This window comes from Scylla paramamosain, chromosome 39 (genome assembly GCF_035594125.1).
Source record: "Scylla paramamosain isolate STU-SP2022 chromosome 39, ASM3559412v1, whole genome shotgun sequence".
Taxonomy (NCBI): Eukaryota; Metazoa; Arthropoda; class Malacostraca; order Decapoda; family Portunidae; genus Scylla; species Scylla paramamosain.
Window position 1 is genome coordinate 15037382 of NC_087189.1, and position 9868 is coordinate 15047249.

The window sequence follows — 9868 nt, forward strand, 5'->3', positions numbered from 1 at the left end:
GGCGGCAATGTCCACTTGCTTACTTGGTAATGTGTCTCTGAGTCGCTGAATGTTGGCCAGGCAGCTGTTGTGTTCGTGGGACAGGTAAAATAAGCACAACAGCGGCTGGAACTCACCTCAGTCACAGATTCGTGCTTAAACTGTTTTGGCGCCGCCAAAAGACCATCTCAATATGCAGATTTTATTTCTAACTTATGAAAACAAATAATGTTTAGGGGATTTTGTGCATTCATATTTTGTAGAAATATACTAGAAGAGGAAAAGTCTCACTAACCTTGAGTTTTATCAATTAAGGAGCAAAATAAGTGTTTTTCCCCGAAAATTTAGATGGTATGAAAAGCATACCATGTTTACAATCTTCACTATTGTCTCATTGTCTAGGTTATTACCTAGACAGACATGTAAAAATACTCTTAACTATTTTAGTATTTCGTTAGATGGTAACAGATATCCAAAAAAGAGATAAGATACCCAGTAACTCTTGTGAAATATGACACGATGAATGACAGTCTTCACTACATTATGACTTTTATGCTACGAGAGAGAGAAATGCTTTTGATGCCACCTTGTCTATAAGAGCAGGGTGAATGAGTGGAAGCCCCAATAAATTATTATCCTTTATGATATTACCTTATCCTTTGCTGTGTGTGTTATTCTTCGTCTATAAGAGCAGGGTGAATGAGTGGAAGCCCCAATAAATTATTATCCTTTATGATATTACCTTATCCTTTGCTGTGTGTGTTATTCTTTGTCTATAAGAGCAGGGTGAATGAGTGGAAGCCCCAATAAATTGTTATCCTTTATGATATTACCTTAACCTTTGCTGTGTGTGTTATTCTGCTCTTACCTTATTTCCACCCAATCCATAAATTTGTCTAAAGCTCCCCAATGACTCAGTACTAACAACCTGATTGCTGAGTCCTATTCCATTCTATCCTGTCTTTCTTAAATCTATCCTCAAGCTTGAATCCATTTTTACTTCTTGTCCTTCCCTGTTTACTGCCTCAGAGAATTTTGCTTATATCACCCCTTGTTGCATCTCATATCACTTGTAGAAATGGATTAGACCTCTTTTTAATCTAATTCTGCCTTTATCAAGCACAAACCAATTATTTATTGCCCTACCTGGAGAATTTTGCTTATATCACTCTTATTATGTCCCCTTTACCACTTTCCAAGACCACTATCAGACCCCTCTTAACCTCTACCTTTTATTAAGTTTAAACCAATTATTTATTTTCCTAAACATAATTACTGACCCTGAAAATTGTGTTTCCCTTTGTGTCATTGCATTATCTCGCTCCATTTCTTCTCCAGAGTGTGTATGACAGCCTGTGTGGTGACATGGTGGTGTCTGTGGCTGACTGTGGCAGGCATGGAGGTCTGGGGAGGAGGAGAGGATGGGGAAAGAGGAGGAAGAGAGGAGAGGTCCCCTTCAGCAAATCCCCTTAGGAACCTCAGGATTTCCCTTACCTGTGGATATTGACCCCATTCCTTCAGGTAAGTGAGTAATGGGTGGTGATGGTGGTGTAAATTATCAGAGAGCTATCATAAATACTATCACTGAGTTTATGTAATGTTGCTTCACTAGTCTTATTAATGGTGACACTTCACACAGGCCCCAGAGAACAGATCAACCAAGTGACATCCTTCATTGATGGGTCGGTGATCTACGGGTCCAGCAAGGAGGAGAGTGACGAGCTGCGTGCCTTCTCTGGCGGCCTCCTCAAGGTGCAGCGTGGCCCGGCAAACACCCAGATCCTCATGGCCGACACCAACCAGATTGACTGCAAGACCTCAGGAAGATTCAAGTATGTGTTTGTGTGATAGATGAGTGCATTAGTTAGTGAAAGGGTTATTCAGAGCCTTAGACTGATGTATTTTGAGGTGAACATGACACAAAAACAGCAGAAATTTCCCATAATTAACAACAGAAAGCCAAGCAAACAATAAAACAACAGAGAAAATGATAAAAACACCACAGTTTTGTCTACCACGCCTCACCACTGACAGTCTCTCCACCACCAGAGCCAGGTCACGCAAGACTCGGGCAGCAGACGGCCAGCTCAAAGACATCGAGTCAGGTTCCCCAAACAACGTACTGGATTTGATGGAGGTTCTGCCTAACACTGACGTCAGCGATATCACGGAAATTCCTAGCGTGTTTGAGCGTGACGACCAGACACTGCCCTGCGACCACACTTTGCGTTTCCGCACAGCTACAGGGTGGTGCAATAATCTTAACTTCCCGTCCTTCGGCAAGTCGTTCAGGGCAAAAAGTCGACTCCTACGTCCTTCTTATGAAAACGGTGAGTGTCTGTCTGTCTGTATGTCTGTGTATGTGTGTATATATATGTGTGTGTGCATGTGTGTGTGTTGGTATTTGGGATAGGTCAAGAAATTAAGTGTTTAAGTTTGATGAAGTAAGGGATAAAGTCAAGAGTAGATCAGATAGATGTCTATGTGTCTGTATTAGTGTTAGGGATAGAACATAAATAATGTGTTCAGGCTTTATAAAGTTAAGAATCAGAGAGAAGTCATTTCAGTCAGCTAGAGGTCCCAAAGTGATATAGAGAGCATGACAAGGATGACATAAGCAAAATTCTCAGGATCAGTAATCAGGACAGGACAAGAAATAAAGAACTGAAGCTTGATAAAGTTAGGAAAGAGAATAAATAAATATGTTTGTAAATGAGTCTGTGGTGCCTTGTCTGTGCTGGCCTGTGTGGGAATGCTAGCCTTGTATGTAGACAGAGAGACAGACAGATAGATATATTACTATTATTATTGTGTGTGTGAGTGTGTGGTGCCTTGTCTGGGCTGGCTTCTGTGGGATTGCTAGCCTTGTATGTAGATAGACAGACAGACAGATAGATATATTACTGTTATTATTGTGTGTGTGAGTGTGTGGTGCCTTGTCTGTGCTTTGTATAGGACTGCCAGTGTCACAGATAGATATATAAACTTAATTCTCACTGAAGTACCCCCATACCTTATCTTCTATAGGACTGCTAACCTGACAGATAGATAGATTAACAAACCAATTTCCTTACAGTACAATCAAGTACCCCCAAACCTTGCCTTCTGTGGGACTGCCAGCCTGACAGATAGATAAACAAATAAATTTCTTTACAATACACTCCAGTACCCCTAAACCTTCTCTTGTCATCCCCAGGTCTGTCTAAATTTCGCGTCACTTCAGTCACCGGCAAGCCTCTCCCTTCCCCTCGGCTCATTTCCGCCAACATGCACGACGTGTCTGCACCGCATGTCCGCTATACCCTAATGGTCATGCAGTGGGGCCAGTTTATTGACCATGATATTATTTTCACCCCCATCAACAAAGGTAGGTGTGCGTGTGTGTGTGTGTGTGTGTGTGTTTACATAGTTGTAGCTTCCAAGGTCTGATAAACTATTGATTTGTTGTCTCCTGATCTATATATGTCTAGTTTTCTTTAATTTCTGCATACTTGTCACTAAAACTATATATTTTCTTAGTCTGTTCCTAACCTAATCTATCTTTGTTGTTTATCATTATCTGATTTTTCCATTAGTTATCAAATCTCCTGTTTCTCTTTCTCATTCTAGTGTTAACAGGTATATGTTTTCTAATATCAACTTAACTGTGTATGTGTTGATAAAAAAAAAAAGTACTTATTCTCTCTTTACCTCATGTCTGTAAATACACTGACTCCTGGCCCAGCATCTCTTCACCTCACCCACTAAACACATTCACTTCTCTCTCTTCCAGGTTTCCAAGACTCGATTCTGGATTGCCGCAGATGTGACTCTCCCCAGACAGTCCACCCTGAGTGTTTCCCCATAGCCATTCCTCAGAACGATCCATTTTTCCCTCCTGTCAATATATCATCTGGCCAGCCATTCTGCGTCCCCCTGACCCGCTCCATGCCAGGCCAGCTGACTCTAGGTGTGTGTGTGTGTGTGTGTGTGTGTGTGTGTGTGTGTGTGTGTGGTGTGTGTGTGTGTGTGTGAGAGAGAGAGAGAGAGAGAGGATATGAAGGTATGCTGTGTGTGTCTATTTCCTCTTGTGGGATGTGACAGAGAGAGAGAGACAGATAGAGAGAGTGAGATAGTTTGTCTTTGCTTCTCCATGTAGGTGTGAGGGAGACAAAGAGAGACACATAGAGTGTGAGATAATGTGTCTGTGTGTTTGTCTGTGTGTTTAGTCTCTATCATCTAAACTTAACACAGCAAGGCCAATAAAATGATAAAAGAAGAAAATCAACACTACCAATAACACTTTCATCACCTAAACATATTATTACTATTGCTTAAACATAATTCCTTCAACCAGGCTCCCAAGAGTGAAAGAATTACCATTGCTATTATCATTATCACCATCGTAACACAAGTAATTTGTTGACCAGGCTACCGGGAGCAAATGAACCAAGTGACTGCCTTCATCGACGCCTCTCACACCTATGGCTCAGACAAGTGTGAGCAGCAGCAACTGAGGACCAAGTAGGTAAGTGTGCAGCACCGGGGAAAACCAGCATGAGGCTTCTATATCTGTCATCCACATCTATATACTAGTCTGATCTTGTTTTAAAATCTCCCTATTGACTGGGTGCTAACAACCTGAAAAGTAGTAGTAGTAGTAGTAGCATCTCACAGTGCTAGGCTGGCCACTGACACCCATACACACACACACACACACACACACACACACACACACACACACACCTATTGGTTCTGAAAAGAGGGAGAAAGAGAGATGCAGAATAATGTACTACTACTGCTACTGCACTACCCCTGCAGGACGGCATGCTACGAGGCACACCCAACCCCCTGCGAGGCAAAGACCTGCTGCCCACTGAGAATGAGAACCACGAGTGTCAGGCTCCCTCTGGCCGGTGCTTCACTGGAGGTTAGTGTTTGGCTGAGGTTAGCTTAGGTAAGGTTAGGTAAGGTTACTGTTTGCATTGCTTACTAGATGATGTCACTGTCTACATATGACTGAGAGAGAGAGAGAGAGAGAGAGAGAGAGAGAGAGAGAGAGAGAGAGAGAGAGAGAGAGAGAGAGAGAGAGAGAGAGAGAGAGAGAGAGAGAGAGAGAGAGAGAGAGAGAGAGAGAGAGAGAGAGAGAGAGAGAGAGAGAGAGAGAGAGAGAGAGAGTCTTTAAAGAGTCATTTATGTGTATGTGATTGACTGAATGGGTGAATGAGAGAGAGGAAGAGAAATAGAGACCCTTCAAAGAGTATGTTTTTTGTTTGTCTGTGTGTGTGTGTGTGTGTGTGTGTGTGTGTGTGTGTGTGTGTGTGTGTGTGTGTGTGTGTGTGTGTGTGTGTGTGTATGACTGAGTGAATAAGAGGAAAAAACAGAGAGAAAGCCTTGAAAACATCCACTTGTCTGTTTCCTCCCACCCACAGGAGACACCCGGGCCTCAGAGCAGCCTGGCTTGGCTGCGCTACACACTCTGATGATGCGTGAACACAACAGAGTGGCCGGGGAACTGAAGCGCCTCAACAAACACTGGAATGATGAGCAGCTCTTCCAAAATGCCCGGCGTATCGTGACGGCCATCAACCAGCATGTCACGTACAATGAGTGGCTGCCAAGGGTGCTGGGGTGGAACGCTGTTAATCTGTATGAGCTTAACTTGCTGCCTGAGGGCTATTCTGAAGGTAGGTTAATGTGTGTGTGTGTGTGTGTGTGTGTGTGTGTGTGTGTGTGTGTGTATGTGTGCAACATTTCCCTCTAACACACTGCACTCCTAATGACTATCTCTCTCTCTCTCTCTCTCTCTCTCTCTCTCTCTCTCTCTCTCCTCTCTCTCTCTCTCAGATTACGATGCATACTGCAACCCAACAGTGCTCAATGAATTTGGCATAGCCTTCCGCTTTGGCCACTCTCTACTCAAGCCTTCCCTGGAGCGCATGGACGGAATATTTGCCAAGCGCAACCCTCCTGTCAAGCTGAGCGAACACTTCTTCAACCCAGACCTACTCTACCAGCCTGGGATGCTTGATGAGATCATCCGCGGCCTGACTACTGTGTCCATGGAGACACTGGACCAGTTCTTGACAGATGAGGTGACCAACCATCTCTTTGAAGACAAGCGGCAGCCATTCTCTGGCCTGGACCTGGCTGCCCTCAACATCCAGCGAGGCAGAGACCATGGACTGCAGCCTTACAATGAGTACAGGGCCCTCTGTAACCTGACCAGGGCGAGGTCGTTTGATGACCTGCACAGGGAGATAGCGAGGCCGGTGATCGAGCGAATGAAACGGACGTACGCACACGTGGATGACATAGATCTGTTCACTGGTGGATTGATTGAGACGCCGCTGCACGGTGGACTGGTCGGTCCCACGTTCGGCTGCATCCTCGGCATTCAGTTCAGGAACCTCCGCTGCTGTGACCGGTTCTGGTATGAGAATGCTGACCCACTTGTGCGCTTCACCGACCCTCAGCTCACTGAAATAAGAAAGGTGGGTCTTCCTTGGTGGTGGTGGTGGTGGTGGTAGTAACAGTAGCAGTAGTCTATCCATCTGAGTAATGAGTGCTGGTGGTGGTAGCAGTAGTAGTAATAGTATCTCTGTTGGTGTTAAGTAGTGGTGGTAGTAATAGTAATAATAGTAGCAGTAGTATCTCTGTCTGTGGGTGGTGAGCAGCAGTAGTAGTAATAGCAATAGTTCATTTCTCTTTATATACCAGGCTGGCAATCCCACACAAGCCACACACACACACACACACACACACACACACACACACATTCTTATCCCAGTCAGCCATAGGATAGAAAGGAATAATAGTAGTAGAAATAATAGTAGCATTAGTAAAAGTAAATCACCTTACTTATCAAATCAACTTAAAATCTAAGTAACCTTGCCAAATCTACTCAAAACTTAACTTAATTACCTAATCTGTCCTAAATCTAGTTATGTCTAACCTTACTAATCAAATTAGCTAACTTATCTTGATCTTACTTAACAAATGAAGTGTTTTAGCAGCAAACAAATGAGCTCAAGTGTGTCTCTTCTCTACAGGTGACACTGTCCAAGCTTCTGTGTGACAACTGTGACTATGTGGAAAGTGAACAGTGGTCTGTCTTTGACCTTCCAGACCCCTTCCTGTAAGTACTGCTCCTGCACACACACACACACACACACACACACACACACACACACACACACACACACACATACAGACACAGACAAAATGCTATCCCCTTATCCCTTCCTCACCCCCAGGAACCCCCGAGTGTCATGTCGCGACCTCCCCGGGGTGAACCTTGAGCTGTGGAAAGAGCGTGTGTCATGTGGCGTAGGCAAGACTAACATCGACATAAGTGGAGCAGAACGCATCTCTCCTTGTGTTATGTGCACCTGTACCAAGGAAGGGGTGAGTCTTGTGCATCTGTCTGTCTGTCTGTTTGTCTGTTTGTTTTGCTATTTATAATGCTATCAATGCCTGGAAGTGCCTATCTGTCTGTTTATCTGCTTATTAAACCCAACCCCCACAGCCTGTCTGCCAGAGCCTCAATTAACAAGTGCCTAGAGACTCCCTAAAGGCAAATCTAAGTATTTCTCCCTCTCTCTCTCTCTCTCTCTCTCTCTCTCTCTCTCACAGCTAGTCTGCCAGCCTCAACTAACAATGGTACCTGGAGTCCACTTATATACAAAGCTGAGTGTTTCTCTGTCTCTCTCTCCTCCACAGCCTGTCTGCCAGAGCCTCAAGATAGACAACTGCTTCCACCTGGCCCAGTCCTACAGTCCTGAGTCTATTCTGAATGACCACGTGTGCAAGGTGCAGTGTGCATTTGCCTTCCGTGCCTTCCCACAAGTGGCCACTCAGGACTCCAACCAGCTCGGATTTGCCAACAGTTAAAGAGCTGACGTCACAAGAAATGGTTAGAGAATATTTTGCAATGTCCCTATCTTGTGAAGTATGTTAGGGGTGGGGATGCTCTCTCTCTCTCTCTCTCTCTCTCTCTCTCTCTCTCTCTCTCTCTCCTCTCTCTCTCTCTCTCTGTCTGTCTGTCTGTGTAAGAGGCAAGTTTTGTTTTTGTTCAGCAGATATATGGTATATTATGACAGTGAATTTGGGGTTGAGTGGTTGTATTTAGCAATGTCTCTCTGGAGTAATGCTGTAAATTTTTGTGTTTGTTTCTCCCTTGTATGTATGTATGTATGTTCCTCCTGCTCCTCCTCCTTGGGTTTGTGGAAGACTATAACATCTTACAGAAAAAAAAAAAAAAAGAAAATTAAGTTGTTTTCATAATGCTGCTACTGCTGTTTGTATGTATGTATGTATCTATGCATCTGTGTATATGTGTGTGTGTGTGTGTGTGTGTGTGTGTGTGTGTGTGTGTGTGTGTATTGATGGAAACACACACACACACACACACACACACATGATTAGGTAGAGAACAGACACAAGAAAAGGTATATTCATTCAAATCTTGCAAAATGACCTTAGTATGGCCCAGAATACAGGTCATTTAAGGTCAAGTTGCATGAAATTTGGTTATTTAGTGAGGAATGTTGGTATATGTTGACCTCAGCAAGACCCAGGACACAAGGTCATTCAAGGTCAGATGTATTGCTGTTTTGAATTCAGCAGATCCAGAATGAAAGGTCATTGAAGGTCAAATTATGTTTATGAAGCTTTTCTATTTAATTTAGTGAGATGTGTGTGTGTGTGTGTGTGTGTGTGTGTGTGTGTGTGTGTGTGTGTGTGTGTGTGTGTGTGTGTGTGTTCATGTGTTATTCAATATCATTCATCTATGTCTTTTCAGCTCCTTTTAGCCCTAACTTATTCATGTGTGTTCTGTCAATGGTCTCACTTCATTGCACCTCCATTCACTGTGTTAAGAAAGGAAAAGTCTCTTGGTGTGGTAGGAAACTGAAAATTATATTTCTGCGTGCTTATTTTCTTCTGCTAAGTAAACCTAACTCATATTTTATCCTAGTGTGTGTGTGTTTGTGTGTGTGTGTGTGTGTGTGTGTATTGTATGTTAATGTAAATTGTAATATGTATTTTATTTTTTATAAAATATTGGCTAAACATGATATTTCTATGTAGTAATGTCCCTCTTCAGTCTCCCTGTGTGTGTGTGTGTGTGTGTGTGTGTGTGTGTGTGTGTGTGTGTGTGTGTGTGTGTGTGTGTGTGTGTGTGTGTGTGTGTGTGTGTGTGTGTATTGTATGTTAATGTAAATTGTAATATGTATTTTATTTTTTATAAAATATTGGCTAAACATGATATTTCTATGTAGTAATGTCCCTCTTCAGTCTCCCTGTGTGTGTGTGTGTGTGTGTGTGTGTGTGTGTGTGTGTGTGTGTGTGTGTGTGTGTGTGTGTGTGTGTGTGTGTGTGTGTGTGTGTGTGTGTGTGTATTGTATGTTAATGTAAATTGTAATATGTATTTTATTTTTAATAAAATATTGGCTAAACATGATATTTCTATGTAGCAATGTCCCTCTTCAGTCTCCCTGTGTGTGTGTGTGTGTGTGTGTGTGTGTGTGTGTGTGTGTGTGTGTGTGTGTGTGTGTGTGTGTGTGTGTGTGTGTGTGTGGTGTTTTGTCTGGGTCATCTTGTGTAAAACTGCTGACCTGCTATATATATATATATATATATATATATATATATATATATATATATATATATATATATATATATATATATATATATATATATATATATATATATATTTTAGTGTCCAAATTGCCCCAATATGTCATGGGTAGGGTGTGGTGCTTCCTATCAGGGGAACAATGCCTCCCCTAATTTGGCAGGAAAGAATACATGTACACTTGCCATACAGAGGAAAAAAAAAAAAAAAAACTGTTACAGGACTGCACAAGTAATACAATACAGTGAAGCCTCTGATACTGAATAAGATGAG

The 9868-nt window shown here is 42.8% G+C and overlaps 1 pseudogene; it reads left to right on the forward strand.

Moving 5' to 3' along the window:
• Nucleotides 1–1764: 1764 nt before the first annotated feature.
• Nucleotides 1765–9416, forward strand: LOC135092323 (peroxidasin-like; annotated as a pseudogene).
• The last annotated feature ends 452 nt before the right edge of the window (nt 9417–9868 follow it).